The sequence below is a fragment of the Sinohyriopsis cumingii genome, chromosome 2 (assembly GCF_028554795.1).
Source record: "Sinohyriopsis cumingii isolate HCF-2022 chromosome 2, ASM2855479v2, whole genome shotgun sequence".
NCBI classification, from domain to species: Eukaryota; Metazoa; Mollusca; class Bivalvia; order Unionida; family Unionidae; genus Sinohyriopsis; species Sinohyriopsis cumingii.
In genome coordinates, this window is record NC_142962.1 from 119,137,602 (window position 1) to 119,152,180 (window position 14,579).

Genomic DNA, 14,579 nt, shown 5'->3' on the forward strand with positions numbered 1-14,579 from the left:
ACAACTTCCAATTTTTCAGGCCATGTTTCCTGCATCATCCTTTGCTGGGTTAGTAGGTACAAATTGGAACTGTCACACCAGGATGCTAGATGTTCATACCCATCTTTATATATTCCAGTTGAACAGACATAACATATGATGTCCATACAATTGTAATATGTACATCTGTTTTAATACCTTTTCTCCACATGGTGGTTGTATAGACATTGTAATAAGAGTACAGTAAGTTAAAACAAATCCAGTTAAATGAACACTCATGGTGTTGATTTTTAGCTACATAACTGGTACTGAAAAACAAATCCATGGGCTGTATATGGATCATTTAGACTGAATGTTTAATTGACCTATCACATCTACTTGTAACATCAGATAAATTCAGTGTGTTCTATGTTGACACATAATCCACCTCCATAATTATTCTTGATTTGTTTAGCATCTACACCCAACAGAAAATTTCATGAAAAATGGCTGAAAGATATGGAAGTTAATGATGATTTGAATTTGTATATTTGTATTTGAAAAATAATGGAAATTGGCTAGGTGTTGGACATTAGTCTCTGTCAAGTTTACAGAGTTTCCCTTTAAGCACATTTGTGCGTCAGGGATGCACATGGAGAAATTGATGCACACATTTTGTTGTCTTGCGGTTTTTGGTTTTGCGGGGGGTATGCAAAGGATTTGAATGGACAGTGCACTGGTGTATTAATTGTGTGTGTTGGTTTATTTGTATTTTTAGAGAGAGTATGTTGTGTTAGTTGCAATATCCGATTTTAAACTGAAAAAGTATGGGTCAGATGAAAATTTGTCAGTATATTTTTTACCAACACATTTTTTTATTTGACCCCCATTTCTGACACCAAGGTTTTTCTTAACCCTCAATTTTACACCCCTGGGGGATACACTGAGCTTCCAAGTATACTTGTATCACACAGGATACTATACAGTTTTCCCTGCAATAGTATTAGTGGTCTGTCCATATGTATCATCATGTGTTAGAGTTTGACTGGTATACAGTGATATGTCAAGTGCAGGTAACTGAGCCAAGGTGACTCAGTAGTTGACATGGTAGACTCATAACTAAAATGGTAATGGTTTCAATCTTACCATCAGATTAGCTTAGGACAAGGCAACACTTTACTCCTCAGCACTAAATGACCTAAAACATCAACTCAAAACCAAACCAAACCTAAATCTCATGTTTCATCTGAGTTACTATTCCCTCTTGCTTAAGTGACAAAACAGCTAATTATAAAAAATGTACATTCATAATTGCTTATGTTGCCTGCATCAATATGTTATATATACCTGGTCCCTTTGTCCGTATGGGTTTGAGTCTATGGATCAGCCATTGTGGGTATGTAAAAAAGCTGCCAGCAGCTTCCTGTGGGTCATAGTTTTTACTGGGGGTTTTCCTAGGTTCTTCCTCCAACTGACCTCCATACATGGCATATGTAGCACTTAGAAATGACATTAAACCCCAAAACAACAACTGTACAACATGTACATGGTCTGATCTATTATCTGTCTCTGAGCATTCATCTTCTTGCTAGTTCAGATAGCTTGCCAATGTCTCAACTTTGAACATATAAAAGCAAATGCACTAACACTTCCATTGTAAAGAGATGAAATTTTACTGGCCCATGGCAATTCTAATTAACAATGATTGTCATTTGCCATCACATGAAATACTAGTATAATGGTTCTCATTTAAAACCATCAGCAATACATTTGGTGTGGATCGTGACCTTCAGACCTACTATGGATTCTTTACAAACCAAATTTTAACTGGATGCATTGTTTACAAACTGAATCTTAACCAGATGTGTTGTTTACAAACCAGATTTTGACTCAAGTCATTCCCGATACATCGTAAACTGGTCATTCTTTACTTTTCTTTTGGCCAAGATATCACTGTGCCGTGTTAGTGGCAACTGTACTATTTTCAGTTTTCCACTTCATCCTAAAATAAATATTTTCATATGCCCTTACTGAATCTGTTCTAGTATGTGCAGGTATTTTCAGGTATTGTCCATCTGTTAACATTTGTTTGTCTGGCCCATAACATTGTCATGGTACAAGTGATCTTCTTGAAATTCTCTCTCTCTCTCTCTCTCTATCTCTCTCTCTCTCTCTCTCTCTCTATATATATATATATATATATATATATATATATATATATATATATATATATATATATATATATATATATATATATACACATATATATATATATATATATATATATATATATATATATATATATATATATATATATATATATATATATATATAATTTATATTTGATTTAATTTAATTGTTTGTAAGTATTAAAATCTTTTTATTTTTAATTTCATTACATGTCAAAATAATGTAGTTTTGTTTATTAGGAACTTGATATTGTTTCAGAAAATAGTTTGACCTTGACTATTCAGTTGTAAACACATAAAGTTGATTTAGTTCCCAACCATGATTTAGAAATCAGTGAAAGAAGTAAACAACTTTTTATTCTCAGAGTAAAATGATTGGTTTTTACCAAGGTCATACTGGGGCTACATAATTTTTTTATATGTAAACAGGCTCCATTTTGCAATTCTGGGCTGTCCAAAATTGCGCATTAGTTAGTTTTAATACTGATGATTATAGAGATCTCTCTCAGTTAGGCTTTTTTCTTTACACTGGAAAGTGTCTGTTGTGGCAGTTTGGAGTTATAATTTAATTTTTATTCAAATTCTTTAGCTTCGAAAAGATTCTTTTTTCATGGTAATAGTTGAGTGCTCATACAGAATTCGTGGACAAAGACATTTATTTAAATTTTATTTGGAAAGTCAAACACGGGACTATTATTGTCTGTGGAATTAAAAAAGAACTGTAAATGATACAGCACCATAAAGACTACATTATATGTCATCGCCCTCCATTTCAGAGTTTTCTTTGGGACTTAAACTTGACTTCATTAGAACATTTCATTACTAGGACTTCTAAACTTTAATTCGTGGATTATTCTTGGATTATTTTTGGATTTGATTCTTAAAATCGTACGTTCTTATTTTTTATTTTATAGCGTTTTTCCAGGGAAATAAATTAATTGTTAAATGTTTCAAAGCTTGTTGTTTTCACGCTTTCTTTCGTTACTGTTTATTCGAGCCTAAGCATGTAACATAAGAATTGGGGGCTAATCCGGTATTATTTTGAATTTCGCCTAAAATATTTCAGAAAACTTTGTTTTTTGAAATTTAAATTCCCCTAGTTTTGGAAATCTTTTAAAAATCTCAAGCATTCCTTTACAATTTTGAAATCTTTAGTGAAATCGGCAAGCTTTTTCTCAAATATCATCAAAAGAAGAGAATTTTCTGAATTTTACATAGGACTGGTTGGAAATTTTGAAAGTGAAAGTCCAGCTAAAAAAGGTGGAATCAGAGATAAGATAGGTTCAGTTTCAGATATAACAGATACAAATGGAAAGAGAGATGGCAGTAAGACAAATACAGTTTCAGATAGAACACATACAAATGGAAAGAGAGATGGCAGTAAGACAAATACAGTTTCAGATAGAACAGATACAAATGGAAAGAGAGATGGCAGTAAGACAAATACAGTTTCAGAAAGATATGAAAGTAATGCACATGGAATTTGAGAAGGAGAAAGAACAAATGCATTTACAATCGGAGAAGGATGAAAGAGAATTTCAAATTTGGTAAAGAGAATTAGAGCTAGCAAAAGGAAAATCCTCCCCTACTTTTGATGTTTTAAGAAATATCAAATTAGTGCCTCCTTTTCTGGAAGAAGTAGACATATGTGTTCCTTATTTTGAAAAAATGCTGAGAGTTTGAAGTGGCCAGGAGAGTACTGGACTCTAGTATTGCATTGTGAACTCACTGGTAGAGCTCGTGATATTTACATTTCACTGTCACTAGAGCCGAGTGCTGACTAGGATGTAGTTAAGGACTATATCTTGATGGGTTATGAGTTAGTCCCTGATGCTTATCGGCAAAAATTCAGAAACTATATTTTTTTAAAAAGAAGCTTACCAGATCTATGTAGAATTTGCATAGGAAAAAAACACGATCGATGGTGCTCTTCTAGAAAGGTTAATAAAGATTATGAAAGTCTCAGAAACTCACATTAGTTGAAGAGTTCAAGAACTCTGTCCATAGTGACATTAAGACTTATCTTGACGAGTATCAGATCGAAACCTTGGAAAATGCTGCTCGTGGTTCTGATGAATACTCTTTAACTCACAAAGTTCCTTTTGTAAATAAGACTTCCACTCAACGGTTTTCAGGCAGAAAAGTTTTTTCCGGCTAATACAAGCCCTTCTAAATCACAAACTAGCACAGCTTTTAAGAATCAAGCTTCTGATAAGCTTGACCAAAATCATTGTCTCTTCCTACGTGTACGTATTGCAAGAAGAAAGGACACGTTATTTCTGACTGCTACAAATTGAAAATTAGGCATCACAATCAAGACAGACCTATTCCAAATGCTCTTATTTCTGAGAGGGCAAGGTCACTGTCATGAATTGAAAGCAATACATTTGTTGGGTCTAATAAACCCCAGACTGATTTTATTATGGAGAATTAGGATCCATTCATATCGCAGGGTTCTATATCACTTTTATTCCTATTAAAATGTTAAGGGACACAGGAGCTTCTCAGAGTCTTTAATTGTCAGGTACTTTGCCTTTTCCTGAATTGTATTCTTCTAATGAGAGTGTTCTTATTCAGGGAATCGAGTGCAGCTTGTTAATGTTCCTCTCCATTGTGTAAATTTGCATCAGACTTAGTCTCAGGACCTGTGACCGTCAGCACAGTGTCTGTTTTACCCGTCGAGGGCATTCATTTATTACTAGGCAATGACCCAGCTGGAGAAAATGGTGTGGTTAATCCACTTGTAACTGGCAAGCCTTGTTTGGATCAGAAAGTCGATCGAATTGAAAAAGAATTCCCTGATTTATTCACAGCTTGTGCAGTTACCAGAGCTATGGCAAAGAAAGCTCTTGAGAATGATGTTGATGAGGAAAGTATTCCTTTAGCTGACATATATTGGTCAGGCTTTTTATGAGGTCATTTTCACTCCTTGCTTGGATCAGTCAGAAGGTATTGATGACAGTGATCCTCTTTTAACGACTCATTATCTTTATTCTAATCAAGGTGACAAACGACAATTACTTGTCGTTGAACAGGAAAAAGATCCTGAGATATGTTTATTTCAAAGGGCCATTAGTGAAACTGAAGTCCCTGTTTGTTAATTCATTAAAAATGGAATTTTGATGCGAAATTGGAGACCGCCCGAGGTACCTGCTGGTGATGAGTGGTCAGTGAACTATCAAATTGTAGTTCCAAAAACCTTACAGACAGGAAATACTCAGTTTGGCCCACGAAACTCCTTTTGCTCATCATTAAGGGATTAATAAGACTTAGCACAAGATCTTGATTCACTTTTATTGGCCAAAAATCAAAATCGATGTTCGTAAATAATGTAAGTCTTGTCGTATTTGTCAGATGGTAGGAAAACCGAATCAGAAAATGCCTAAGGCACATCTACAACTTATTTCTGATTTTGACGAACCATTTAGTAGAACTATGGTAGATTGTATTGGTCCCTTATCTAAGATCAAGTCAGGTAACCAATACATGTTGACCATTATGTGTGCGTCAACAAGGTTTCCAGAAGCAATTCTTTTGAGGAATATGAAATCTAAAACAATAGTAAAAGATTTCATAAAGTTTTTTTAAACTCAGTTTGGCCTACCCATATCTGTCCAGTCTGATCAAGGCTCAAATTTCATGTCTGGAATTTTCCAGCAAGTGATATACGAATTAGGGCATCCAAGAATTCAAATCTTCTGCCTATCACCCTGCGAGCCAAAGGGCATTAGAAAAATTTCATCAGACTGTGAAAAACATGATTCGATCATATTATTTTGATACGGATAAAGATTGGGATGAAGGCATTCAGTTAATAGTGTTTGCTGTTAGGGAATCAGTTCAAGAATCTCTAGGCTTCCGTCCCTTTCAACTGTTTTTTGGACAATGTACGTTGACCATTGAAGTTGCTGAAAGAGAAACTTCTTTCTAATGAAGATACTGAAATTAATATTCTTGATTATGTTTCCAATTTTAAGTATAAGTTGTCAAAGGCTTGTGAGGTCGCAAGAGCAAATCTGCACTCTACTCAATCAAAAATGAATTCAAGATAGGATAAAAAAAAAACTCGAAGGAAAGGAGTTTTCAACGTGGTGGTATAGTCCTTGCCCTCTTGCTCATACCACGACATCCTCTTCAGGCCAAGTATTATGGTCCCTACACATTTGACAGGAAAATGATTTAAATTACATCATAAATACTCCTGGGAGGCGAAAACAAAAACAACTCTGCCACATAAACATACCAAAGGAGTATTTTGAACGAGGTTAAACATGCAATTAATTTAGTTGTACCTGTCCGACTCACTGAAGATTTACGTGAAGGAATATCATCGGAGTATACTGATGTTGGAGTGACAAATCTTCGGAATTCAGAAATTATGAAAGATCTGGGTCAGAAACTTTCACATTTGCAACAGCAAAAAAGAAATGAACGTAAACAGTTATTATTTCAACATGTTCTTGAAAGTGAGCACTTATTTCTAGATGTTCCTACAAGAACGGGAAAAAATTCCATGACGTTCAAAATTGTAAATTCCAAACCTGTGAAACAACACCCGTACAGGATGAACCCTCTCAAACAGGAATACTTGAAAAAAGAAATTCAGTATCTGCTGGAGAATGATTTTATAGAGCCCAGTAAGTGACTGGAGTTCACCATGCAGACTTCTTCTAAACCAGATGAAACTTTCCGTATTATATGAAGGTGAATAGTGTGACTAAAACATGTTCATTCCCATTACCAAGAATCTGTGACTGTATTGATAAGATCGGAAATGCCAAATATGTAAGCAAAGATGACCTTTTGAAATGATTTCGGCAAATTCCACTTACGGAAAGAGGAAAGGAACTTTCGGCATTCGTGACTCCAGATGGACTTTGTCAGTATAAAGTAATGCCGTTTGGGATGAAAGGGTCGCCAAGTATTTTTCAAAGTCTCATGAATATGATTACCTCTCGTCTTGACAATTGTGATGCTTACATCGATGATGTCATCATCTACAACGACACCTGTAACGAACATTTAGCAATAATTCGGAAGTTCTTTCACAAACTCGCAGATGCAAGTTTGACAATTAATTTTTCCAAAAGTGAGTTCTGCCGTGCTAGTGTAACTTTTCTAGGATATACCGTTGGACATGGACTAGTTAAACCTATAGATGTTATTGTCAAGGATATCTCTGAATTCCCTGTGCCTGTAAATAAAAAGCAACTGATGCGATTTTTAGGTATGGCCGGATACTATCGGAAATTCTGTTCCAATTTTTATATAATTGCTGAACCCCTGAAGCATTTTTTGAGTAAGAAAAACAAATTCCTTTAGACTGAAAAATGCCAGGAGGCTTTTGACAAGTTAAAATCCATACTTAAAAGCGCTCCATTTCTTATAGCTCCAAATTTCAGCCAATCATTTAAATTACCTGTTGATGCCAGTAATGTTGGGGGTGGAAAAGTTTTGATTCAAGTAGACGAAAATTGTATTGATCATCCAGTGTACTATTTTTCTAAGAAATTAAATAAGTATCAAAGAAATTATTCAACAGTCGAGAAGGAATGTTTGGCTTTGATATTGACATTACAACATTTTGAAGTTTTCATTAGTTCAGCTTCTTCTTCGATCATTGTGTTTAGTGACCACAACCCCCTTACTTTCATCGGCAAGATGAAAAATAAAAATCAAAGACTACTAAGGTCGAGTTTGTTGTTACACGAATATGATATTGACATCAGGCACATCAAGGGATAAGATAATTTAATGACAGACGCACTATCCTGTGTATAACAATGTATTATTTCTTTTGTACACTGTGTGTAATATTATAAGAGGCTTTTTAAACCTCATATATAATTAATTTATGGTAAAAAGACTGTTTTATTATATAAATCTTTCTTTTTCTTTATGGCGGGAAGTTTTACATATATTTGATTTAATTTAATTGTAAGTTTTAAAATCCTTTTTTTAAATCTCATTACATGTCAGAATAATGTAGTTTTTGTTTCCTAGGAACTCTATATTTTTTCAGAAGATAGTTTGACATTGACTCCTCAGTTGAAAACACCTAAAGCTGACCTAGTTCCCGACCTTGATTTAAAAATCAGTGAAAGAAGTAAACAACTTTTTTTCTCGTAGTAAAATGATTGGTTTTATCAAGGTCATACTGGGGCTACGTCATTTCTTTATATGTAAACAGCCTCCATTTCGCAATTCTGGCCTTTCCGAAATTGCGAATTATTTAGTTTTAATAGTGATGCTTAGAGAGAAATCTCTCAATTGGGTTTTTGAAAAGTGTCTGTTGTGGCAGTTTTTAGTTATAATTTAATTTTTATTCAAATTAGTTGGATTCTAAAAGATTAATTCTTTTTTCTAGAAATATTTGAGTGCTCTACAGAATTCTTGGACAAAGAATATTATTGTATGTGGAATTAAAAAAGAACTGTAGACGATACAGCACCATAAAGACTACATTATACGTCATCGCCTTCCATTTTGGATTATTCGTCGGGACTCTAAGTTGAATTCATTAGAACATTTCATTACTAGGACTTCAAAAATTTAATTGATGGATTATTCTTGGATTATTTTTGGATTTGATTCTTAAAACCGTAAGTTCTTAATTTTTTGTATAGTGTTGCTCCAGGGAATTAAATTATTTGTTAAATTTTTCAAAGCTCATCGTTTTCACTCTTTCTTTTGTTACTGTTCATTCAAGCCTAAACACTTAACTCTCTCTCTCTCTCTCTCTCTCTCTCTCTCTATATATATATATATATATATATATATATATATATATAGACAGTGCCATATTCATGTTCCCTTGTGATGAAACTTTAATCATTAATATATCATGGCTGGACAGTGGGTCACATATCATAGTCGTTTCCTCTGTCCCAAGGTCAAACTCACAGCAACAGAACATGCATATGTATTACTTGTATCTTTGCAAGGGTACAGCTTTTGAACCACTTAATATAGTCAGATGAAAGTTTGTTAAAGTATATGTCATTTGTAGGCAGTGTGTCACATGCCATAGCTATGCCGTCTGAAGGTCTCTGCAAGTGAAGAAGTAGCTGTCATTGTCCTTGTTCAGGAAGAGTATAACTCATGAACCACAGAATACATTCTAATGAAACTGCTAAAGAGTGTGTGTGTGTGTGTATATATATATATATATATATATATATATATATATATATATATATATATATATATATATATATATATATATATATATATATATATATATATATATATATAGTGTTCGTGTGTGTGTGTGTGTGTGTGTGTGTGTGTGTGTCGCATGACATAGCCAAGCTCCATTCCTGATGTGAGGGTCATGGTTGGTGAAAACATTATTGTAACCTTTTTTACCTTGCCCTGTGTATAACCTTTGAACTAATTATTTAAATTAAAACTTTTCCAAATATATATAATGATCAGTTGATGTAACACATCATATTAACGCACCTTGCTTCAAGGTAAAGGTGATGAAAAGAAATATAATTATGTGACTTGTATTTTTATAAGGATTATAACTGTTGAACCACTGAATATATCCCATTGCATTTACTCGCTCCATCCAGTCCAACACAACCTTTTTGACCTCACCCAAGTGTACACCGATCTAGAAACTGGCACTCATCTGAGACTTGGATTCTCATTCTTCCCACTATTAAAACCAATTCATGCGGACATGGTTCTTTTGCGTACCAGTGTCCAGCTACAAGGAACGAATTGTCCGTGTATCTTAGACACAAGGACACGGTGATCTCATCCAAGAAGGCCCTTAAAACTCGCCTATTTGGATTACAAGAACAGACTTAAGACTTAATAATGTTTACATCATTATATGTTGTCAGCATGTTTTTGTTTTGTAATTTCATGGTGTTTATTTTCATAGTATTGTCGTTGTATATGTTAGTATGTGTTATCTAATTGAGTAAAGTGCCTAGAGCTTCTGAAGATTCGGCTCGGTACTAGACCCACCTTATTATTATTATGTCAAAGCCATTCCCTCTGCCTCGTGGTCATGGTCACTGCAAGAGTCAAATTAAATCAGCTACTTCTTGCCATGTATGGATATAACTTTGGAACCAATGAATATATTCTTGGTTTGACTGTGTTTTATGCATTCACAGTCACACCCCTGACTCTTGGTTTACGTTAGGATAAAGGATAATGTAAGTCAGTGGTCTGTTTCTGTATCAGTATGAATGTTAAATTTAAGCACCATATAGTTATTTTGTTGAAACTTTACCCACGTCTACACAGTGTCACGCAATATTCGTGTCCCTTCGATCAATGTCATTAAGAGGGATAAAGTCATCATATGAATGTAGTATGTGCCATTCATGTCCACGGTAAATTTTGTAGTGTAGCAACAGTAAACTGAAAGATCGATTACTTTTTATTTATATCTCTTCCAATATCAAGATGCAAGTAACTATGTTCCTTTTTAATCTATAACATATTGCCCAATTTTGGAATATTTCGATTGCTATGAACTGATTACACTGTGTTTGGTTTGGTTTGGTGTTACAGGATACAACGCTAATTTGTTCTTTCAGAACATAATATACGTAGCAGACAGTTACATCAGACGAAGGAAGAACCCAGAAAGACCCCCAGAAATAACCACTGAGCAGCAGGAAGCTACTGGCCAGCTTTCTGACATACCCATGTTGGTCAAGCCGAGACCACAATCCATGCGGGCAGAAACGATAGGCGTGATTGATATGAAATGACAAATGTCTTAGATCATTCAGCTACCCTGGACCTCCACTGTATTAGGACATTAGGTTCTGAGAGGCTGTACAATGTAGCAAATCATCCATATCAGAACAGGCTAAGAAAACTATAAAAGTATATGTATCCCTGATCTCTTGAAAAGCACTGCGAATGACTGGCAGGACATATGCTAGATTATCCCAACACAATTTATCTTGCGGTTCCAATCATGTTAAAATTATGTAGGCATTTCAAAACAGTAAAACTTCAGAAGTCAGATATTTATGTTTCGTCTTAGAACCTGAAAATGGATTGGTGTTTATTTTGTTGCATTGTTAATGTACGTCAGAATACATGAGGACAAAGAATTAATCACAGCTTCAGGTAATAGTAAGTTAATCAGATCCTCATGTAATAGTAAGTTAATCACAGCCTCGTGTAATAGTAAGTTAATCACAGCCTCATGTAATAGTAAGATAATCACATCCTCATGTAATAGTAAGTTAACCACAGCCTCATGTAATAGTAAGTTAACCACAGCCTCATGAAATAGTAATTTATCCACAGCCTCGTGTATAGTAAGTTAATCACAGCCTCGTGTAATAGTAAGTTAACCACAGCCTCATGTAATAGTAAGTTAACCACAGCCTCATGAAATAGTAATTTATCCACAGCCTCGTGTAATAGTAAGTTAATCACAGCCTCGTGTAATAGTAAGTTAATCACAGCCTCAATTAGTAGTAAGTTAATCACAGCCTCATGTAATAGTAAGTTAACCACAGCCTCATGAAATAGTAATTTATCCACAGCCTCGTGTAATAGTACGTTAATCACAGCCTCGTGTAGTAGTAAGTTAATCACAGCCTCGTGTAATAGTAAGTTAATCACAGCCTCGTGTAATAGTAAGTTAACCACAGCCTCATGTAATAGTGAGTTAACCACAGCCTCATGTACTAGTAAGTTAACCACAGCCTCGTGTAATAGTAAGTTAATTAATCACAGCCTCATGTAATAGTAAGTTAATCAAAGCCTCATGTAATAGTAAGTTAATCACAGCCTCAAGTAGTAGTAAGTTAATCACAGCCTCATGTAATAGTAAGTTAATCACAGCCTCGTGTAATAGTAAGTTAATCACAGCCTCATGTAATAGTAAGTTAATCACAGCCTCATGTAATAGTAAGTTAATCACAACCTCGTGTAATAGTAAGTTAATCACAGCCTCATGTAATAGTAAGTTAATCACAGCCTCAAGTAGTAGTAAGTTAATCACAGCCTCATGTAATAGTAAGTTAATCACAGCCTCGTGTAATAGTAAGTTAATCACAGCCTCATGTAATAGTAAGTTAATCACAGCCTCATGTAATAGTAAGTTAATCACAGCCTCATGTAATAGTAAGTTAATCACAGCCTCGTGTAATAGTAAGTTAATCACAGCCTCAAGTAGTAGTAAGTTAATCACAGCCTCATGTAATAGTAAGTTAATCACAGCCTCAAGTAGTAGTAAGTTAATCACAGCCTCATGTAATAGTAAGTTAATCACAGCCTCGTGTAACAGTAAGTTAATCACAGCCTCATGTAATAGTAAGTTAATCACAGCCTCATGTAATAGTAAGTTAATCACAGCCTCGTGTAATAGTAAGTTAATCACAGCCTCATGTAATAGTAAGTTAATCACAGCCTCGTGTAATAGTAAGTTAATCACAGCCTCGTGTAACAGTAAGTTAATCACAGCCTCATGTAATAGTAAGTTAATCACAGCCTCAAGTAGTAGTAAGTTAATCACAGCCTCATGTAATAGTAAGTTAATCACAGTCTCATGTTATAGCAAGTTCTAATGCACATCAGGTTTCTTCCAGTGATCTGTGTCACAGTGTGATAAGGGCAATCTGCTATTTATGACATAACCATTGTTATAATAATTGACTGATTGCTATGATTTGTAGATGTAAAGAGAATTACCGTAACTTCCAAAAATCAGTATGTATTTTTGCTTAGAACGTATATTAAAGAGGGTAACTTTATGCTTGTAAATGCAGTCTTATCGTATCGAACTGAAGTGACTCACCTTTACCAGTTCACTCTGACTGAACCAATAATTGGTACATTACAGTAATTGATGAACAATAGAACAAAGTAGATTTCGTGTGTAAATTCATAAACATGTACACACAAAAAATAATGTTTTTCTTAATTAGGAAAAATCTGTACCTCGTGTATATAGGCAGAGCAACAGAATCTTGTGAACGTAACCAGTCCAGGTTTTGATAGATCACTGAAACTGGGGGTGGGGGCATTAATGTCATCGCCTCAAGGTGTGCATATTGACAAGTATTTATGCTTGCACAATATCTTTTTAAACATTTTTTGCCCTTGTGTACTTCGTAAATGTCGGAAGTTTGTTAACGCACTATTTTTGTAGTTTTAAGTGGACTGCATGAACATTGAGTATATTATGGTGATAATTCAAAGATATGCATGTTGACCAATCGCTCTACTTGCAATTTGGGGTGGGGTGGGAAGAATTATGTACTTTTAAACTACTTTTTAAACTTGTCTCCATCATGGGGGTAGGATTGGTATATATAAATGATCACCATTCCTGAAGTCTTAGTTTATTCGGCAAATTTAATTTGATATTGTCTTCAATACTTTCTGAAGTACTTTTATTTTACATCATAAACAACACAACAATACAAAATAAGATACGAGTGCTTTGTTTCAACTTTGATAACCCCATTATTTGTGATCTCGTTTTCTGATTCGAGGATTAGAATGCATATTTTGCTCCAATTGAGCTGCATCACACTACATGCCCGCATGGTTTGTTTACCTATATGACGTCATAGAAACATACGTTTATTTACAAAACTTGGTAAAAGTATTGTCATAATTTTATATGATGGTGTATATATTATCTGCTGTGATCAGATCCGACCTTCAATAAACGCTATACAAGTAGGAAAATGGATTGCAGGAACAAGTCACATAATTATTTACGTAACATCTGTTGCAGAGCATGTTCTGTTTGATGGCCTACAACTCACAACATAGACACAGATCCAAAGCTGCATAGTATGTCAACATATCACGGTCTGCATTTACCTTTTGATATTTGAAAGTGAAGAGCGTAGACAAATATGCCCATAAATCATGTAGTGGTATATTTAGGTCGCGTTGTTATCTGTATTTTTGGTACGTATTGTAGGTGGGAATCTAACCCGAACCATTCTACTCACGAGTCTAACCACGCAGCTACTGAGCTACTACTAGTAAAGATAGCTACTACTAGTAAAGGTAGTACATTTTGGTGATCAGATTTTGCAAAACGATCTGCACACACACACACATACACACACTCACTAAAGTTAATAAATACGATCGGCAGTTCTGTTTCAACTACGTTGAAGATTTAGTTTCCACTTCCATTAAAATTTACATCTCATAAATGATACTTGTTAAAACTACGCTCTGTGAGAAACAAATCTGTATTGGTCACCAAATACTACGTTTTCCACTCGTTTATGGGGGCCCTGAGTGGCCGAGTGGTCTAAAGCGCTCTACGTTACGGATCACTGCCATCTCACCTGTCTGCGTAGGTTCGAGCCTCGGATTCGGCCAATGTGGGTATGTGAGAAAGCTTGCCAAGCGCTTCTCGAGGGTCGGTGGTTCTTTCCGGGGATTTCCCGGGTTCTTCCTCCACCATTAATA

The 14,579-nt window shown here is 34.9% G+C and overlaps 1 long non-coding RNA gene across 1 annotated transcript in view; it reads left to right on the forward strand.

Moving 5' to 3' along the window:
• Positions 1-8,774, forward strand: part of LOC149805688 (uncharacterized) — a 234,785-nt gene extending 226,011 nt beyond the window's left edge. Inside the window, exon 13 of the long non-coding RNA XR_016419768.1 lies at positions 8,515-8,774. This is a non-coding gene — a long non-coding RNA (uncharacterized LOC149805688). The remainder of the gene's footprint in view (positions 1-8,514) is intronic.
• The last annotated feature ends 5,805 nt before the right edge of the window (positions 8,775-14,579 follow it).